We start from the raw sequence: 5,756 nt of genomic DNA, 5'->3' as shown, positions 1-5,756 counted from the left end.
ACCCCGGGCAGCTCTGAGCACCGCGGGCTCCCCTGACCCCTCCAGCAGTCCCCAAGCACCTGACTTTACTGGAGCCACAGAGGGGAGGGAGAGGAGCTGCCACATGTGAAGGGAGGGGCCTGGCCAGGAGCAGCGGGGTGTCAAGGAGTGGGCGCTGGGTTCCCAGGCACGCCCAGAACTCAGGAGTCAGACAGCACAGGGCCCAGAGGCCGGCTCTGCTGCGAGGCTGAGCCAGCCCACGGGGGAAGCACTCTGCGTGGCCCTGGGCCAGCAGCTCTATGCCTCATTTTCCTCTTCTGTTAGAGGAGAACCGAGATAGTACCTGTTTCCAGGAGTTCTTGCAAGCAGTCACAGAGAACCCAGCGCGATGGCCTGGCCCCAGGGCCGGTGCACACAACAAGGGAGCGGGCGGTAGACATCGGTCACCCTGACAGTAACAGTGGTCCCGCCGGCCCCTCTGCTAAGCACTCGACCCACAGTCTGCACGCCCGACCCCGGAGGAAGGGGCCAACTTGGGCCTTGTGTTACAGACAAGGAGAATGAGGCACAGAGAGGGACACACAGCTTGGGAAGCAGAGTGGACTCAAGACACCAGGCTGGCCTAACCCGAGTCCGGGCCCCGCCAGTTCTCGGAACGATAGCAGCCACATCCTCGGAGACACGAGTGTGCCCGGGCCTGCTCTGTGTCTAATCGCATTCCACCCTTGCCCCTAACCTGTGAGACAGGCATGGCCATCATCCCCAATTCACAGGTGGGAAGACTGAGGCCCAGCGAGGGGAACCCTAGGATTTGAACCCAGGCAGTTGGAGACTTGCCTGTCCTGTGGTTGTGCTTCCGTGTCATCATCGTCATCAACTCCCAGGCTGTCCCTGGTCTCTGCCCCTTCCTCCCTCCTTCCCCTTCCTCTGTCCACCCAGACACTGCGTTTTCTCTCCTGCCCTGACCCGTCCTGGCGGAGAGGGTCCCTCCTCCTCCGACCTGCCCAGGCCCCAGTGGTAGGTGGGAGGCGGTATAAAGTGGGGACCCACCGCAGCCACCCTCCACCCCCCAGGGCTCCTCCCTCGCCTATTCCACAGGCCTTCAGCACGTCCGTCTGCAGCGAGAAAGCAGTCCAAGAGCCAGTGCCAGCCACCAAACGTGGTTTACTGCGGCTCAGCCCCAGGACTCGCACCACCACCTCTACCACCATGGGGGACCCTGAGCCTGCACAGACGCCGATGCTGAGCTCACTGCCTCCCAGGACTTCCGTGGAGTGGCTGACCTCACTCCCATCGTGCAGATGCGGAAACTGAGGCTCACAAAGGTGAAACCTCTTGCTACGATCACCAAGCAGAGGTGGGCATGGAAGACAGTTGCTCCACTGCAGAGTCAACATCCTTAAACTCTGCCCCATGGCCCCCTCGCCCCTGCACGATCGGCCGGTCGGCTCTCCTCCCACAGGCCCCCTTGCCCCCTCTGGCCCAGCCACCTGGCCTCTTCACTGTTCTTCACACCCTGGACATGCCCCGATTCAGGGCCTTTGTTCTTGCAGTTGGGCCCCCACCAACTCTCTTCTCACTGATCTCCACATAGCTCCCTCCCTCTCTCTCTGTCTCTGCCCAAGTCTATGCATGAATGTCCCTGTTCCCGTCCTCACACCTTCAGCGCCCTCCCTGCTTTATCTTTCCCCTCTGCACTCACCAAGTAACTCTGTGTGTGTGGGTGAGCCTTTGGTGTCTGCTCCTACGAGAATGTCAGTTCCTCCAGGGGAGCAAGGCCTGACCTCTGTCGAGCTCCCCACTGCCTATGACCCCAGAGCCTACGACGCAGCGTGGCAGGCACTCGAACATCTGGTGAATGAATACATTCACCTGAACCTGCTCCGTGGCGCCCCTGCTCAGACACCTCAGGTTTTGCCCAGGGTCTCTCTCTGGCAGAGAAAGGCCTGGAACCCAGAGGCGGAGGGTGAAGCCGTGACCCCAGCGACGTGGAACACGGGAGGGCAGGGCGCAGCCTGCAGCCACCGACGTGGGCAGAGAAGCATCTGAAGCTCACTGTTTGTTCCCCAACGCAGACACCTATTGATCCTACTCTAAAATGTTTATTTCAATTAAAAAAAAAAAAAAAAAACTTGTGAATGATTTCACATGTGGGATGTGAAGGTTTTGCACCTGTCCAAGCAAAACCTTCCCATTTTCCAGTCACCCCCTGCACTCACAAGGCTCTGCCCGCTGACCTTCCGTGAGAAAAAAATGGCACCACGCTGTGGCTCCCCGCACCAAGGAAACGAATGCCCATGGAGGAGCCAGGTCCGCGAGTGTGACCGCGTGCTCGGGAGTGCGTTGTGTACACGTGTGTGTGTGCGCGCAGACTTCTTTCCTCCTGCCCTGCCTGCAGCCCCGAATAAAACTGCCCCCACCCAACAGGGCAATGGAGGGTGCTGACTCGGCCAGGGTCCTGGGGCCCGAGTGGAGGACACAGCAGGGGCCACGGCCGCCCTTTCCTAGTCACTGAAGTGAAACTAGAGCAGGAAGCGGGCAACGGAGACGCGCTCACTGGCCCCCTCACCCTTCTGCCATCATCTGCACCCACTGTCTTCAAAGGCCCCCTGGCTGCCTGCCTCCCTGCGCTGTGCTCTGACGCTGGACAGGGGTCTGGCTCACCTTGGCAGCCCTGGCAGACTCTCACGGCCCCCCTGAAACTCCAGACCATTCCCCTCACACCTCTGCTCAGCTCTTGCTGCTCATCCACGTTCCCGCCCCCCCATTCTCCTCCTGCCTAGTCCTTGCAGGGAATCCTCAGGTACTGTCCCCAGACGCCGCCTCAAGCTTTGGGACTGACAAGTGCCCAAGCTCTCTCCTTGGCAGACACCTGCTCTCCCCACAAAGGGCCCATCACACCCACCCACCATCTATTCCATCATCCTTGTCGGGTGAGAGCTGAGCTCTGCCAAGCCCGGGGCAGGGCCCACAGCAGAGGCCAGGAGAGCCAGGGATGTCCCTGCCCTTGCCAAGCTCACATTCGAGGGGAAAGGAGAGACAGTTCACAGCAGATACACCAGACAGCCAGCTAGTGAGTCAGATGGTGAGTGCTGAGAAGAAAAAGAGCAGGGATCAGCTGGGTGTGGAGGCTGAGGGGACGTGGGGATCTTCAGTGAAGCGGTCAGGGAGGGCCTCGAAGAGGAGGTCACACTAGAGCAGGGTGGGGAGAGGAGTGGGTGCCTGGGGGAGGAGGACCCTGGCCGCGAGAACAGCCAGCACAAAGGCCTGGGGCCGCAGAGTGCTTGAGGGCCAAAGAACAGAGCGGAGGCCGAGTGGCCGGGGTGGGGCGGGGGGTACAGGGAGGACTCAGCTCTTACCTGCGTGAGATGGAGCCGCAGGAAGGCTGTGAGCAGGGCAGGAGCAGGGAGGCTCGGAGGCGGAGGATGCGAGAGGCCAGCAGGAAGAGGGTGGACGGGACACGTGGGGCCTGTGGAGGCGGGAGCAATGGGTAGGCTCTGGGTGCGCTGGACAGGTCGAGAAGGCTGGAGGCTTTGGTCTGGTCTTGCCCATGGCTGCATCCCCCCAGAGCCTGGCACCCGGTCCGTTCTCTCCCGGCCCTTAGCATCACCTAACATGTTACACGGTCACGATCCTGTCAGTTGTCTCCCAGCTAAGTCGGTGGCTCGGCGTGGGCAGGAATCGTGTTCCGGCTCTTATAGCTGGGTCCCAGTAACAGGGTTCTGCCCTGTGTGGTTACTGGGTGGGTGAAGGGGACACACGGGTTTCAGTGCTGACTCTGACCATGCTAAACCCTCTGGGTGGTTCCTGGGTGTGAGGGTGGAGAGGCCTCTCCTCTCCTGTTTCCCAAACTAGGAAACTGAGGCCCAGAGACAGGAAGTCCCTGCCAGGGCTGCCCAGCGCCGGGGCACAAAAGTGTCCACTCTGCCCCCTGGAGAAGACCTGTCACTGCCCCCTTAGCCTCCTGCCTCCCAGCAACCCTGGCTCCTGCCAAAGCTTCTGCTCCAGATGCAGGACCTAGAGGTTTATGGGGCGAGAACACGCACAAGAAACAACTCAGCCTCTGATGACCAGGACCGAGATCAGAAAGGCCGCATGGTTAGGAGGGAATCTGAAGAAAACAAAACCCTCCACCGGGATGAGACTCCCCGCTGGGACTGAGCAGGGCCCCGCCCTCCCCGGGGCCTCACCTCCTCCCCACACTTCACCCTTGCCACAAGAGCCCCTCCTTTCCAGGCCTAGACACGCGGAGCCTGCTCCAGCCTCAGGGCCTCGGTACCCACTGCTCCCGCGGCCCACAGCCACGCGGCTCACCCTCCTCGATCGTCAGGTCTTAGTGCAAACACATTGCCTGACCCCCTGACAAAATTTGCACCCAGCTTTATACTTCTCCGTGGCATTTATTACCATCTTGCATTTTATATACCGGTTGATCCTAGGTCCTGCCTCCCACCCCTGCCCCCAGGAGGGGAGTGGTGGCTCCCCAAGAACAGGGGCCTTTGTCTGTCTTGTTCTTGCTGCACCCCTGGCAGCTAGAGCGGGCCTGGCGCACAGCAGGCACCAGTAATAGCTGTGCTGTGACTGAGTGATGCCACTGCCGCGGTGATGAGGCTGGACTCCAGGAGGAGCAGGGCAGAGGGTTAGACAGGAGTCCCCAAGCCCTGTTCACACTGCCTGGAAGTCTGACCTTGACGCCTGCAAAGGAACTGCGCTTCCTTAGAGTCTGGCTATTTAGCAAATAACCTGGCATTTGTTCCGAACACAAGAGGTGCCCGGCTGTAAGCCCACTTCCCCAGGCCCTGCCACCATGCAGCCTAGGCAGGCAATTTGAGCAGGTGGCAGTAAATCTCGGCCAGAGGCACATCACACAGAGGGTACGCCGCCAGAGACCGTGAGTCCCCACGATGGGTGAAACCCCACAAAGAGACACATATCCGGGGCCACCCTGGCCTGGGGGAGCAGGGCCTGGAGCTGGCCGTGCAGGGAGCAAGGGGCAGCCTGCTCTCCGTGTTCCGGCCACACCGCAGGCCTCTGCCCACAAGGACTCCGAGGGCAGCTGGTGAGGAAGAGTGGACACCCAGGCTTGTGGCTCCTCTACCACCGTCAAGCTGTGGGCCGGGAGATCGTGACTCTGGGCCTCTATGTCCTTGTCTGCAAACTGGGGGGTCATGATGGTTCCTCTCTCCCCAGGGGATGTTTGAATGATGGAAAGAGGTGACCTGGCAAAGTGTTCAGAGCAGTGCCTGGCGCCAAGTGGGTCCTCACCGCTACAGGGTGACTGCGGTTATTAGCGCTGCTGTTGTTTCCGCGCGAATAAAGGAACAGATGAAGGAAAGAGGGTCCCCAGAGCAGGATTCCCAGAGCAGGGTCGCCCGAGCAGGGCCCCCTGAGCAGGGCCCCCCGAGCAGGGTCCCCGGAGCAGGGTCCCCAGAGCAGGGCCCCCCGAGCAGGGTCCCCATAGCAGACGTGCCAGTCCTCCTGTCGCTGTTAAGACGCTCCCTCTCCAGGGCTGGGATGGGGCAGCACAGTGGGCCCCCTTTATGTTCCGAGGGCCGGTCTGCCTCTCCCGCTAGACTGTGTCCCCCTGGAGGACAGGCCCTGGGGCCATCTCCGCCACCCTGCCCAGCACAGGTCTGGGCACAGCTCAGAGAATGTGGCTGGATGAAGAGACGGTGCTCCGAGCCCCCCGGGAGGCCAGGCAGCTCCTGTGGCAGCCCCAGGCTTGGCCCCCTGCCACCCGCCCCCCGGCCAGGCTCCACAGGGCACAGACACAAAGG

At 61.4% G+C, this 5,756-nt stretch overlaps 1 protein-coding gene across 1 annotated transcript in view; it reads right to left on the bottom strand.

The window, feature by feature from the left end:
- PAK4 (p21 protein (Cdc42/Rac)-activated kinase 4) overlaps nt 1-5,756 on the bottom strand; it is a 20,160-nt gene that overhangs the window by 13,074 nt on the left and 1,330 nt on the right. The window contains exon 2 of the mRNA XM_010849321.1: nt 3,339-3,448. The gene's annotated coding sequence lies outside the window, so the exon portion shown is untranslated. The remainder of the gene's footprint in view (nt 1-3,338; nt 3,449-5,756) is intronic.

Source organism: Bison bison, unplaced genomic scaffold (genome assembly GCF_000754665.1).
Source record: "Bison bison bison isolate TAMUID 2011002044 unplaced genomic scaffold, Bison_UMD1.0 scf7180017864280, whole genome shotgun sequence".
In the NCBI taxonomy this organism is placed as follows: Eukaryota; Metazoa; Chordata; class Mammalia; order Artiodactyla; family Bovidae; genus Bison; species Bison bison.
Note: the sequence above shows the minus strand (reverse complement) of the source record. Positions and strands in the feature narration are given on the sequence as shown.